Below are 15558 nucleotides of genomic sequence, written 5' to 3'. Positions count from 1 at the left end.
CTCGTATCGATGCTTAAAAGTCTGTCCGAATCATGTTAGCAATTGCCGCATTTTATGATTATGAAATTTGGCAGATGGATGTCAAAACTGCATTCCTGAATGGATTTCTGGAAGAAGAGTTGTATATGATGCAACCGGAAGGTTTTGTCGATCCAAAGGGAGCTAACAAAGTGTGCAAGCTCCAGCGATCCATTTATGGACTGGTGCAAGAATCTCGGAGTTGGAATATACGCTTTGATAAGTTGATCAAAGCATATAGTTTTTGTACAGACATACGGTGAAGCCTATATTTACAAGAAAGTGAGTGGGAGCACTACAACATTTCTGATAACTATATGTGAATGACATATTGTTGATCGGAAATAATGTAGAATTATTCTGCAAAGCATGAAAGGATACTTGAATAAAAGTTTTTCAAAGAAAGACCTTGGTGAAGCTGCTTACACATTGAGCATCAAGATCTATATAGATAGATGAAGACGCTTGATAAGATTTTTCAATGAATACATACCTTGATAAATTTTTGAAATAGTTCAAAATGGAACAGTCAAAGAAGGAGTTCTTGCCTGTGTTGCAAGGTGTGAAGTTGAGTAAGACTCAAAGCCCGACCACGGCAGAAAATAGAAAGAGAATGAAAGTCATTCCCTATGCCTCAAGTCATAGGTTCTATAAAGTATGCCATGCTGTATACCAGATCTATTGTATGCCATACCACTGAGTTTGGCAAGGGAGTACAATAGTGATCTAGGAGTAGATCACTGGAGAGCGGTCAAAATTGTCCTTAGTGGAATAAGGATATGTTTCTCGATTATGGAAAAAGGTTCGTCGTAAAGGGTTACGCCGATGCAAGTTTGACACTAATCTAGATGACTCTAAGTCTCGATCTAGATACATATTGAAAGTGGGAGCAATTAGCTAGAGTAGCTCCATGCAGAGCATTGTTGACATAGAAATTTGCAAAATACATGAGGATCTGAATGTGGCAGACTCGTTGACTAAGATTCTCTCACAAGCAAAACATGATCACACCTTAGTACTCCTTGGGTGTTAATCACATAGCGATGTGAACTAGATTACTGAATCTAGTAAACCCTTTGGGTGTTGGTCACATAGCGATGTGAACTATGGGTGTTAATCACATGGTGATGTGAACTATTGCTGTTAAATCACATGGCGATGTGAACTAGATTATTGACTCTAGTGCAAGTGGGAGACTGAAGGAAATATGCCCTAGAGGCAATAATAAAGTTATTATTTATTTCCTTATATCATGATAAATGTTTATTATTCACGCTAGAATTGTATTAACCGGAAACATAATACATGTGTGAATACATAGACAAACAGAGTGTCACTAGTATGCCTCTACTTGACTAGCTCGTTAATCAAAGATGGTTATGTTTCCTGACCATGAACAATGAGTTGTTATTTGATTAACGAGGTCACATCATTAGTTGAATGATCTGATTGACATGACCCATTCCATTAGCTTAGCACCTGATCGTTTAGTATGTTGCTATTGCTTTCTTCATGACTTATACATGTTCCTATGACTATGAGATTATGCAACTCCCGTTTGCCGGAGGAACACTTTGGGTGCTACCAAACGTCACAACGTAACTGGGTGATTATAAAGGAGCATTACAGGTGTCTCCAAAGGTAGATGTTGGGTTGGCGTATTTCGAGATTAGGATTTGTCACTCCGATTGTCGGAGAGGTATCTCTGGGCCCTCTCGGTAATGCACATCACATAAGCCTTGCAAGCACTGCAACTAATATGTTAGTTGTGAGATGATGTATTACGGAACGAGTAAAGAGACTTGCCGGTAACGAGATTGAACTAGGTATTGGATACCGACGATCAAATCTCGGGCAAGTAACATACCGATGACAAAGGGAACAACATATGTTGTTATGCGGTCTGACCGATAAAGATCTTCGTAGAATATGTAGGAGCCAATATGGGCATCCAGGTCCCGCTATTGGTTATTGACCGGAGACGTGTCTCGGTCATGTCTACATTGTTCTCGAACCCGTAGGGTCTGCACGCTTAAGGTTACGATGACAGTTATATTATGAGTTTATGCATTTTGATGTACCGAAGGTTGTTCGGAGTCCCGGATGTGATCACGGACATGACGAGGAGTCTCGAAATGGTCGAGACATAAAGATTGATATATTGGAAGTCTATGTTTGGACATCGGAAGTGTTCCGGGTGAAATCGGGATTTTACCGGGTTACCGGGAGGTTACCGGAACCCCCCGGGAGCCATATGGGCCATCATGGGCCTTAGTGGAAAGGAGAAAGGGGCAGCCCAAGGGGGCTGCGCGCCTCCTCCCTTCCCCTAGTCCTATTAGGACTAGGAGAGGTGGCCGGCCACCCCTCTCCCTCTTTCCCCCTTGGGAATCCTAGTTGGAATAGGATTGGGGGGGGGGGAGTCCTACTCCCGGTAGGAGTAGGACTCCTCCTGCGCCTCTCTCTTGGCCGGCGCCCCCTCCCCCCTTGGCTCCTTTATATACTGAGGTAGAGGCACCCCAAAGACACACAAGTTGACACAAGTTGATCCACGCGATCGATTCCTTAGCCGTGTGCGGTGCCCCCTGCCACCATATTCCTCGATAATACTGTAGCGGAGTTTAGGTGAAGCCCTGCTGCTGTAGTTCATCAAGATCGTCACCACGCCGTCGTGCTGACGAAACTCTTCCCCGACACTTTGCTGGATCGGAGTCCGGGGATCGTCATCGAGCTGAACGTGTGCTCGAACTCGGAGGTGCCGTAGTTTCGGTGCTTGATCGGTTGGATCGAGAAGACGTACGACTACTTCCTCTACGTCGTGTCATCGCTTCCGCAGTCGGTCTGCGTTGGGTACGTAGATAATACTCTCCCCTCGTTGCTATGCATCACATGATCTTGCGTGTGCGTAGGAAATTTTTTGAAATTACTACGAAACCCAACATTGATTTCATTCAGATACAGACCTTTTGGAAATTGTGGTTTTCTTTTGTATTTTTGTCCTAATATGGAATGTTCTATTGCTGGATTGAATTACTCTCTCAGCATTTTTATTTTGACATATTATAATGCTCAGTTTGTTTACAGGCTGCTGAATATTGTCGGAGGAAGGAATCAGTGCTGAGGTAACTTCTTTTCTAAAATATATTCTCAGTGTAACTATCGATATGATTTTACTCTACATGGTAGATTCCATGAATACTAACTTATTTTCTACTGATATGTTTTAACAGGTGATCAACATTCGATCAGTTAGGCCACTGGATAGAGCTGCGATAAAAGCATATGTTACGAAAATAAATAGGTTGGTGATTCTTGAAGAAGGCTCCCCCCAACATCGTGTTGGTGCTGAGATATGGTTTTCTCTCTCTCTCTCTCTCTCTCTCTCTCTCTCTCCACACACATCCCAACCCTCTTCCAATTATTCATTCAAATTATTGTATAGAATCTACAATTATAAGAAAGAAGAATTTGATAAATTAGAGAGAGATATGCTTTCATAAATTGCTCACCCCTGAAGGTTACAAATTCAAGTGCTGGGTTCGAAGGATGAAGCAAATCCCAAGTCACATGTTAATATATCTTGATGCACATTTGTATTTACTTTGCTTCAGGTTCGCATGCAGTGACGGAGATTTCATCGGCTCGCCTCCATTTTCTTGGTGAACCCACATTTCCCTCTAAGGTTTGTGTTTTCCCCTTTTTATAGTATTTTTTTTATTTTCTTGCTTGAGCCACAGATTCTACTTCTGCATATTGTTTACTTTATCGTCGCTGCATCGGCCTTGCATATGGCCATTGGGTACTAATCGCCTCCATGTCTTTGGTGAGCCCCCATAGCTCTAGGTCTTTTGATTTTGTTTAGTTTGTTAGATTTATGAAGAGCTCTTCTATTCCAAATTGAGAAACCTATGCTTCTTTCCTATGTTGGTCCAAAAGGCCATTTGTTTGATAGCAGTTTGATATCAGCAAAGTTTTTAGCCAAAACTGCTTTTGATTCGGTTCAGTTTGTGTTGTAGATATTTGATCGGTAATTTTGTATCTTTACGTACCCAGGTACATTCTGAAGGAGAAGATTGCTGGTTGAGAAGGCCATTTATCTGATATTAGTTTATTGAAGAAATTGCCCATGATGTATTTTCAGTACATTAGGATTTTTGTAGTCGCATGGTTCTGATAGGAAGATACCGTTTCTACCAGGTCAACAATCTCCCCTTCAATAATATTTGATTTACATTTTGTATGCCATTCATCGAATCAATGTGGATTACAATGACCACTCGTATGTTTTGATTGCAGTACTTCTCTATGCTATTTCACTATTTTGGACTCATGTTCTTTTCATTGTGATGTAGTAATAAGTGAAATAAATTGAGTCTAATTCTTTGTGTGGACATAGGCGTTTCAAAGAAATATATGGCTTGTTTTATTTTTGGCACTTTCTTTCCGGCCACTGGATATGCACTTAAGTTCCCCAACCAGAAGCATCTCCCTGTCCATGTAACCAATAATATTTTGAAAGTAGAATGTACTCAGGATCATAATGGAAAATTTTGTTTTTCTGAAAACCATGTCCCACTGTACATGGCACGAGAGTTTGAGCAGAAACCTGGGGTTAGCTCCTTGCCTACTCCAGGAATTGTGCACTCGAACTATTTGAGCAGGGTTTTTTCTGTCTTTTGGATAGCATCTTGCAGCCAACATTTCTGAATTCCAGCATTGGTATCATTAAGCATTTTAGTTCTACCCCATATGGATATTAGTTAACTTTATGTTCTTATGACGTAAGTACATGCGAATTGTTCCGTTCCTTCTGGAATCAAATCTTTTTGGATGTCCGAAAGCACTTCTGGTGGATCAGAAAATTGTGTTTTTCTCAGCATCTTAGTTTTTCTCTATGGAAGTATTTAAAACAGTCATCATTCTTTCAAGAATGTTACCAATACAACACTGTTTTTGTGTTCCGAATTATGCGTAAATGCCCAAGGGCAGTGGACCAAAGTCAACAACATAAGTTGTTTGGCAAATGTGTCTTAGTTCCCTTTCAGTCTCTTCTGTAACATCATCTCTTTTAAAAAAGATCTTTTCTATATCAGTGCACTGTAAATATAGAAATGTTGGTTTAATCGAGTGTGAGATTGTCGGTTACCATGAAGGAAATCACTGTAAGATTTGAGAGATGCAAGGCTAACGTAAAAGCAGTAAGAGTCTTTGAGATGCCAAAACTTCTCTCATACATGTATTTTGTGTACATGTAAATCTTGATCTTCCAGCAACATTGACAGCAGGATAATTCTCTTTCTTTTAGTTGACCACAACATGTGATCAGGGCCCATTTGGAATGCAACTAATGTCAAGTGCACCATCATCTTAAGCATTATTTACTCATGTTGTCACTGATTGCATATACAATACCATCAGAAGCATCCATTAAAAATGTGTCCTTAGAAGCATCCATTCAAAAAAGTGTTGAAGAACTATAGAAGGCTGGGTGTTGGCTGATGTTGTTTCGGTCACCATTCCTTGTGATTCTAAGTTATTTGCAACATAGTAAATACTTAGTATACCAGTCATATTTTCTTGTCAACATGCACCTATTTGGAGGCTTATCCGGTATTATTGCAATCTGGTAGAACTGTGTTACTACTAAGAATTGAATATTTTTAGTCGGAATACTATTTTAATGATCAATCACAATGTTGGACGCGACCACCTACTTATTCCTGAGACTTTAAGTCTTTGGTGGCTTAAGCACAATATGCCCGGCATATGTTCTACATCTGCGGCATGTAATGATCCTACTGGCATTTCAAGAGGTCTTGTAAATACAACACTCTTCCAAAGTATTTCCAAGTAAGTGTTCACCTCGTGAGATTTATTAAATGTTTTAGATATGTCGCTTGTGAATGCTCATCGGTAGCTAATATCCTGAGTATTTTGATAACGGGTTTAGGTCTGGACGGTTATTGAGCCTTCATTGATGAAATAGTTGACAAAGAAGGAACTGAAATGAGGTTACTGAGCCTGCATTGAAGAATTTTGGTTGATGAGCTGATATCTGACCAAAAACTCAAGAACTAGAAGCAAGCCTGACATCCTTTTTCTATAATCGGTATGTTCTCGGTAGCAAGCCTGTCATCCTTTTCTATCCACATGAGGCTTACTGTTTTTTGTACTTATTGTCACCAATCAATAAAACATTGTGTATTCATTGCATATGGTGAATGGCCTTCTAGATTTGTGAGTTCATAGGTAGTTATACAACAGCAGAGCCATGTTCTAAAAACAGATTCGAGCCTTTCCATGGTTTGGAGTTGGGTCCCGACGAAACGTTCGAGCGCATGAAATCAGTTCTTTTCAAGAATGCAACTGCTTTTTCTCTCTCATAGATTCCACTCGTAACATATCACAAGTATCTTCAGTCTAAGAAACTAAGAAAAGTGAACTTACATGATTTATTTAAATTACTAAATAACTTACTAGATAATGTATATTTCCGTTCGAGCATTCCAAAAACTGAATGACACTCCATTAAGCTGTAGGATGCATAAGGTAAGCAAAATATAGGAAGTCCAGACATCTGTAGTAATGCCAGAAGTGGAAGAACAAGGGAAAGAAAACATTTAAAAGGGCCAATTATAGGCGGAAAAGATTCACGTGGTTAATAGTTCATGTTTTGCACCAAGGAAGAACAGAGGAATGGAACCAAAGAGAAATGAGTGAGCATGCACCTTTGCTAGATTTTATGAACTGAACTAATATACAAAAGCACATGTTGCTATCTTGGTGCATGTAGTTATTTAATTTAACAACTTGAATTCCACATGAAGCGTACTGTACTGGACTTCTCTGGGCTTTACATCTGCTCATATTCCATAATTTGGATCAGAAATGAAGCCTATGTGTATGTATAAAGCATTTGCATTATACTAATATTGTGTGTGTGTTGTTTTTAATGCCAAAGATAAATCTGAACCTGCTCAGACCACGGGGAGGATTTCTCTGGTGGACTATCGCTGGCAAGGTTGGCATGGGAGTAGGCCCGTACCATGGGTTCGTGTGGCTGGAGGACCGTGGCCAGTGCTGCGATTGCCTGGTGTCCATGTGGGGCATAGCTTGGCATTAGGTGATATCCTTCTATGATAACCTAGCTGTACACAATTTCTTCAAAGAAAATTAAGATTGATATCAAAGTTGAGATTTGCAATGTATTTAAATTAGTTCTTAAATTGCTCCCAAAGCTACTGAAATTTCCCTTATTATATTTTTCTGTAGATACTGATTGTTCTAAATTAAACCCACTACTTAAATTCCATACAAATGAGAGGCTCAAGGAAGCAACAAGTAGGATGAAGGAGTTAGCGGGCAGAAGCATCACAGAAAAACAAGAATATGTTTGCTCCCCATGCTTTGCATTGATGTATAGGTAAGGAAGTTTAAAAGCTTCATGCGCTCCCCATGCTTTGTATTGATGTATAGGTACGGAATTTAGAAGCTTCATGCTTTGTATCTCAGTATGTTCACAGTGGCTTCAATCTACAATTTAAAAAGGTGAATATTGGCTGGATAATGACACAAGTGATGCGGCTCCAGTCATGTTTCTTAAGCTACCGTGGTTATATCATCACTAGGCCATATAGTTTACCACTAACCTTCTTAAGTACTTCCACTTAACCATCATGATTGCCGACTAATTTTTGTGTTCATGGTTATATTTCAGAGAACCGGTTCAGATAAATGCGAACACTGGTTGGGGGTTCTAAGAAGGATGACCCAAAATGGGAGCATGTCAGACACCATGGTCCAGGAAATAAGGGGGAATCCCGTGGTGTCTACTATGCTTTCAGAAATCCTATGCAGTCAGGGAGATTCCTTCAGATTTTTGCATGATGAGCAGATAGATGTAAAGGGTCGTGGTGTCTACTATGCTTTTCAGAAAGGTGAGTGCATTTGTGAAGCTTCCTGCAGAGTTTCACATGATGAGTAGGTAAATGTGCTGCTTGTGCATTTACCAAGTAGTTATATTGGAGAGCACACAAGCAACAGACTACATAGCTTGTGCTAATTTCCATGATAAGTTTTATCGCATATGAACAATTTATATTGCGAGTTAAGTTATTAATAGAAATTGAGTTGCTTATCATTGAGTAAAAAACGTTCCTTTAGAGTATTTATAGTTTTATACTAATACTTTATCAAGGTGATATGCCGAAGATTTGTGATTATCACTGTATGGCCTTTACATTGCTTTGTTCATGTCTATACATGTACTTAACTTGGATGAGCTATTAACTACAAAATATATTTCATGAACTCCGTAGCAGATATCTCGTTTCAAAGTAACATAGCCAGAGATGTTAACATTTGTTGTTGGAAACACAAGCACTAAATTTTTTATTGCATTTGAACTAGATATGGTTGTATCTTAGAGATTGTTGCTTTGGACAGGATTTACTATATTTTTGCAGCAGGCTACATGCTTCTCTGAATGACCATTTAAGGAGTGAACATGAACTGCTAATGTATATGTTCCATGCTCCATGGGGAGGGAACAAGGATTGATTTTTGCGGGGAGTAGGGAGAGTATGGTGAGTTACTTCTATAGTGCTATGGTTCACAAACTGTAAGTTGGTGATCTATGAAATATCTTTGTTGTTGCTTTAAGGGGCTTCTAGAACTACTTGATTGTGAAACAAGTCACTAGGTACTGCTCAGATGAATTATATGGATGGTACCACCGTCCAACCTGTAGAAACTCCTATCCCTGAATTTCTATTTATTGGAACCATTAGATTTATTAGTATTTTATAGTCATTATGTTTCTACAGAGGCTATGTGAAGCAAAGAAACTCCTATCCCTTTTAAATTTTAATACATGTAAAGTACTACATGTCAGTAAGGAGCTGACACTCTTGGACTGTGAGAAATTATTGACGTTTGGTAATGAAAATATTATTCTACAAGGAATACTATCGACAAGGATTCAAAAAGGACCAAATGCCACGGTAGTGGTTGTAATATTAGTCGAGATGAATCTGAAAAAAATGAGTCGAGATGTGAAGATATGATGGATTTTGCAACAAAAAAATCCAGTAAATTTTTGCTATAGAGAACATATCGGTGTGCATGTACTGATTGCACTTGCTTCATGGCGCAATACGTTTATCCTGCTATGAAAAATGTATTATTTTTTAGGGTTTTTATCAGTTATGCCACCGGTTGTGTCCCACTACTCAGTTTTGCCACTAGAAATTTCAACTGCTCAAAAATGCCATCGCTTCATTAGACACATGCTCAAAAATGCCACTAAACACCATTATTGTGATCTCAAATCTCTGTTGCCATGTTATAATGACATAAATACCTATGAACCAACATGCCAGCTCTCCCTCTATCTCACTACAATAAAGTATGGGGCCCACTTGATCCCAACAGCGTTCTTATTTTCCCGTAAAATTATTTGCTTGGTTACTCCTGACAAGTGGGGCCACACATATCATTGTGAGATAGAGAGAACTAACATGTGGGTCTAGGCTTATTTTTGTCATAGAACATAGTCAACAGGTTTGACGTAAAAATAACAATGTCTAATGGCATTTTTGAGCAAACATCTAACAGAACGATGGCATTTTTGAGATATCTAATGGCATTTTTGAGCAAGCATCTCATGGATTGATGGCATTTTTGAGCAGTTGTAACTTCTAATGGCAAAACCGAGTAGTGGGACACAACTAGTGGCATAAATGATAAAAACCCTATTTTTTATTAGAGAAGGGCGGTTCCAAGGCAGAGATAGTGAGTAGAAGAAAAGTTATCTACCATAAAAGACGACAAGGTCACATGACATGCACTGATTGCATTTGCTTTATGGCGCAATATGTTTATCCTTCTATTAAAAATATACTATTTTTTATTGGAGAAGTAGGAAGAAGAAAAGTTATCTACCATAAAAAAGGTCACATGACATGCACGATGATCCTAACATTACATGTTAGACATGTTTTTAAAGGTGAGGGTTTCAACAAAAAAAGAGATGTCTCACTATGGCAGGAAAACGAGTAGTAAGGGGACGGTCTGGCAGAAAAAAGAGAGTGCATCTTGTGGTGGGGTTTTTTGGGTTGAGACAACGTGTTGGTGATAACAGTCGGATAGTCTGGATAACCATATTTCCCCTTCAGAGTAATGCTACTACATCTACGGGAAGTTCTTTTACGGGTTCAACGGATTATTGACTATGGACCAATAGGATTTAAGATCAGGAAAGGATGGGGCCAACCCCGGCTGGAAATCAGGGGGAGAAAGATTAGTTAAAATGAGATTTTCTAAAACTCTTGTAAGTGCGTCTAGGATTATTGTCTCCTTCATATATAGGATGTATTTAAGGTAGTCCAGATGGATAAATTTTATGAAAACAAATTCATTCTTATGCATTTTGGCCCGTAGCAACGCACGGGCGTTCTACTAGTACTTGTAATCGGTGTGAGATATACTGTAAACTGGAAGATCTTTGCGATGTGGTTGAATGATTAGGAGAATAGTGGTATTCCAGTTCATCAGCGTTTAAGTCATGGTGCTCGCATTTCTTCGTAAAATCTCTAGATGATACTCCCTCCGGTCCTTTTTACTCTGCACATTGGATTTGCCGAAAGTCAAACTTTACTAAGTTTGACCAAATTTATATTAAAAACTATTAGCATCTATAATATCTAATAAATATAATATAAAAATATATTCCAAGATGAATCTAATGATATTGGTGTTGTTATGTGAATGTCTATAATTTTTTCATATAAACTTGGTCAAAGTTGGATGAGATTGACTTCAGACAAACCTAATATGCAGAGTAAAAAGGACCGGAGGGAGTATGTCAACTCAGTCTCTCGGAGATGCTCATAGAGGTAGGGTGTGTAGGCGTCTCGTCGTCGACGTGAACGTCTCCTTGCACTGAAAGCGCATCACCGGAAATTCTAAAATAAATCCAGGAATAATGCGAGCACCAGGACTTTTGAACCCTGGTGGGCTGGGGATACCCTGTCCCTCTAACCATCCAACCACAGATTGGTTCAATTTATTTTGTTTGGTTTGATAAGATTGTTTCCGTTGTATAACACCGTGGACCATGTGTCTGGTCATTTTTGTTGTAAGGAACGCTTCCCACCTTTTTAAATAACTAGCACATATGCCCGTGCGTTGCAACGGAGAAAATTTGATTCAGTTATATAGAAAAACATGTTATGAAACAGGTTAACAAAATGATTTATGAGTCCAAGGTTAATCAATTCAACATATAAAAAGATAACACGAAGTGCTTAGAAAATAAAGACAGGCATGTAAGAAGTATGATCCTCGGATCTCACCAACCCCCGCTCCCGTGTGGCTCCAAGGGGCTGCACCGGGGCGCCCAGCCAGCCGCCGGGGAGTCTACCTTCGGCCTGATCTTCCCCTCGCCGCCGCCACAGGGGGGCCGCCGGGCAAAGCCCACGCGGTGACTGCGGCGGTGAGGCCTTCTCTTCAGGGCTAAGGCACAAGATGGCATGGTGGCTAAGTCGGTGCGGTGCTCGTTTTCGAGCAACGGCTAGGCGGAGCAGCGCCCTAGGCGTGCATGGATGCATGGCAGTGTAGCAGCATGCGTCAGCGGCAAGTCCTCCCCGACTGGATGGCAGCGGCTTCGGATCCCGGCGCGGCATCAGGCATTCTCTGCGAAGGCTCCCTGGCGATGGAGTCCGGTTTGTCGCATGGCTGTACTCAATGGCACCGGCTAAGCGGTGTGGATCGCGGGTGTCAACGGCTTTAGTTCCTGGCGGGACGACATCGGGTATCCTCGGAAGGTGCCGTCTTGTCTGCCTTCCAGGCTCCAGTTCGGCCATGTACGTCCTGCGACCACGACTGCCGATGTGGCCGCGAGGGCGGCATGACGTCTGGTTTGGGGGGCTCGGTGCGGCTCAGCTACTCATCTCCGTGTGGTGCGGGTGGTGGCTGTGGTGCCCGCCGAGATCTCCGGCCTATTGTTGGGAGCGGGCGGGTGGTGCGGTCTTTCGGTTCTTTTTGCTTTAAGATGGTGTTCTGCCGGTTGCCGACCCTCAAGGATCTGGCCATTGACGAGTTCCAGAATGCTCCGTTGGAGATTTTTATTGGGTGCTTGACGCCTGTAGATTTCTAGATTGGATTGGATTCGGTCGTGTGCGCCCCTATTTCAGCCCAAGTGGCTTCAGGAGGGTGTCACACGAAGCTTCGTTATTTGTTGACAGTATGGGACATGTTGGTATTTCGATTTCCATGGTGAAGACAGTGACAGAGAACGTCATGGTGGCTGAGGTCAGAGGTCTTTTAATAGCGGATCGAGTCTTCGCGGCGATAAGGACTTTGCTTGGTGATTTGTGACTCATGGCAGCGGCATCGGCAAGTGGGGGCGGCAACACAGGCGGAGTACAGAGTCTTAGCTTTCGGGGTGAAAGCCCAAGGTTTGCCTTTAATTGGTTGTGACTGGCGGTGACCTTGTTGAAGGCATTGTTTTGAGAGCGCAAATCTTCTCCAGGGTGAAAACCTAAGATCTAGGATCGGGCGATGACGGTGGTTCTGCACCATTTCCTTTTTGGAGGCGTCGTTTTTGGAGAATTAGGACTTTGGGTGTTGTCTAGGTGGTGGTTCGTGCTGTAGCTACGAGGAATTGATCACTGTTGCAAGAACATTTTTTTTCTTTTTCTTTTTTTATTGTCTTTTGGTTGTGTGCATCCATAATGTCTTTATGATATTGCGTTGTTGCAGAGGCCGGGTATAATTGGTATCTCCGCGATATTAATATATTCCCTTTATCAAAAAAAAAAGAAGTATGATATTTAGTAACTCTCCTTTATATTTTTAGCTAAAATGTCCAAAACTGAAAGTATACGATTGAATTTAATCAGAACACGATACTAATTACTAAGCATTGCACTCTTCTCAATATCAGCTTAGGCAGACTACAGTGATAAGCATGAGACTAGTAGTTTCACCCACCATATTAGTTTTCATATTGTATTTCAGAACTGGAAGCTTCCAACAATAAACAGTAATAGTTTAAAATAAAACTAACGGTTGAATCATAAGTGACAACCTACAAGAAACAAATTCATTGTCAACCTTATGTCTATTTCAAAGGTTAAAAACTATTGTTAATAGTGAAGATTTCTAATGAATCGCATGCCAAAGAGAATCTCATTGCTACCAGTTATGCTATCAACTTATTAGTATTGAAATACATTTTACATTTAGCTACCATATTGAAATACAAATATTACGGTACAGAGGGAGTAGAAGACAACGAACCGAAGTAATAGAAATTGAAGGCCAATTACCGGGGACATGGAAGGCGAGCTGTATGAGTACTGCGTTGTAGCATCGCAGGGCGGCAGAATCGTAGCATGGTACACCAAGGGAGATGAATGCGGACGGCTCCTGGGGGATGGCCGTTCAGCTGCCGTGGCGGACACTCCGAGGTCATACTTAGGGTGATCGGACACACGTAGAGCCGGGTGACCACAACCAAAAAATCCTAAGAGCTAGCTAATCTTAAATCACCTTCCTCTGATCATGCATCGTTCGCCTTTATTTCTTTGTTTGCTTGTAAAGACTTGGCGGTTTCTATTAAAGCAAATCGGAGAGGTGACTCTCTTTATCAGATAATAATAATAATAATCCAAAATCACCTACCCTGGCTCGCGCTGCGAGATACGCGGTCCCACTCCCTGTTGGAGTAAGCTAAGCTAAGTTCATAGCCGTACAGTTTTGTTTTGTTTTCTATTTAAATAATGTATATGCATGGCTGTTGATGTGATCTGCAAATGCACGTAGCTTGTGGAGGAGTGTCCCATGCACGTACTCCTTCTCTCGTTGTTTTTCTCCTGGTTCGTACTTGCGCTGTGTGATGAAGTCGTGGGATGGCGCTGCTGTTACGGATCAAAGCGAGCTGCCCGGCCAGGAGGTAGTTCAGCAAGCTGGCCGCGAGGTAAAAACGCTGCGATTTAGGCAGCACAAAACTTCCTGCACCTCGCGTGTATCTCTTTCCTCAGCTCCACACTCTCTCTCTCACGAGCGTTCGGCAAAACACTCCCAGCCCCAGGTCGAGCTGCCGTCGGCCGAGAGTTTCAAGGCTTTAGTGCAAGACGCCGGCTTCCCGGTGCGGTTGAGCACGCTGAGGTCGAACCGTGTTGCGGCGTTGCTGTCGCTGACGTTGACGCCGAAGAGGGACATGGATCCGTCACTCTTCTCGTTGTTTGGGCAGCACTCGATTCTTCAGCAGTGGCCGCCAACGTCAAACCTGGGTGGTTGGACCGTCTGCCTTGTTGCAGTGAAGGTCGGGAGTGGGTCAGCACTCAGCAGTAGGCATGCGCGTTCACGGCGTGCAGGTTGACGGCTGCAAAAACTAAAGAAGGGAGGCGATGGAGGGCACACAAAAAGATGCAAATCTCGTTGTTGAAGACGGCGGCGTCTAGATGGACGCATCTACAATTCTACACCCGCGTGAGGGGCAGCGGATCTTGGCGTTGAAGGCGATGGCGGCATTGAGACCAATACGTTTGATCATGATAATAGGGTTGTGTCGGTTCCGGTATATTTATAAACGTAGATCCTGAATCGTTTCGTATCTAACCCGGAGAAAACGTTCTGATTTATATTCCATGTACGTGAGGACGTAAAAAAAGGATGGCGATGGGAGATGTGTGTGAGAGGGTAACTTACTTTTTTTTGAGGATCAACATTGCTGCATTTATTTAATCGAGAACACTCGGAATCTCATCTGAGATTACATCAAATACATAGTCTGGGGTAACCCCAATCAAACCTTACAAAGCTCATCACCTACACCTTATCAACATTGCTGCATTTATTTAATCGAGAACACTCGGAATCTCATCTGAGATTACATCAAATACATAGTCTGGGGTAACCCCAATCAAACCTTACAAAGCTCATCACCTACACCTACTTTAGCTAATCTATGCGCGACAACATTAGCTGAACGACCAACCCATGATACCTTAAAACTAGTGAATGAATGCAACAACGTCTTGATTTCCTAGAGTATTTAATGAAAAACTACCGCATTTCATCGAACCGTGCCTACAAACTACCACTTATAAATTTATGCTGAAAACTACCATGTTTTCACTAATCTTTGACTAAAAACTACCATGTCGGGAAAATGCCTGATTCACCTCTTATAAACGTTTTTCTGTCAGGATGGGCCCACTAGTCAGGTTGACCGTTAACTTTGACCGTTATTACAAATGGGGCCCACACGCCAACCCTCTTCTTCCTCCTCTCTCTTGCATTTTAACAAACACCTTGTGCTGGAGCTCGTCCGGCCGTTCCCGGTGATGGCTGCTCGTGCGGCTAGGCTGGTTGGAGAGCTCGCGGTGCGCGGGTCTAAAGGTGGCAGCGGCTGGTGCTGGGGCGGCCTGTAGCGGCGGTGGCAAGCTCAAACGGTGGCGGAGCTCGGCTGTGCACGGGCGTGAGGTTGTGGTTGGCTGGTGAGCAAACTAAGCGGCACTACTGGTTTATGGGAAC

The sequence above is a fragment of the Triticum dicoccoides genome, chromosome 2A (assembly GCF_002162155.2).
Source record: "Triticum dicoccoides isolate Atlit2015 ecotype Zavitan chromosome 2A, WEW_v2.0, whole genome shotgun sequence".
Lineage (NCBI taxonomy): Eukaryota > Viridiplantae > Streptophyta > Magnoliopsida > Poales > Poaceae > Triticum > Triticum dicoccoides.
This window is presented reverse-complemented; position numbering follows the sequence as displayed.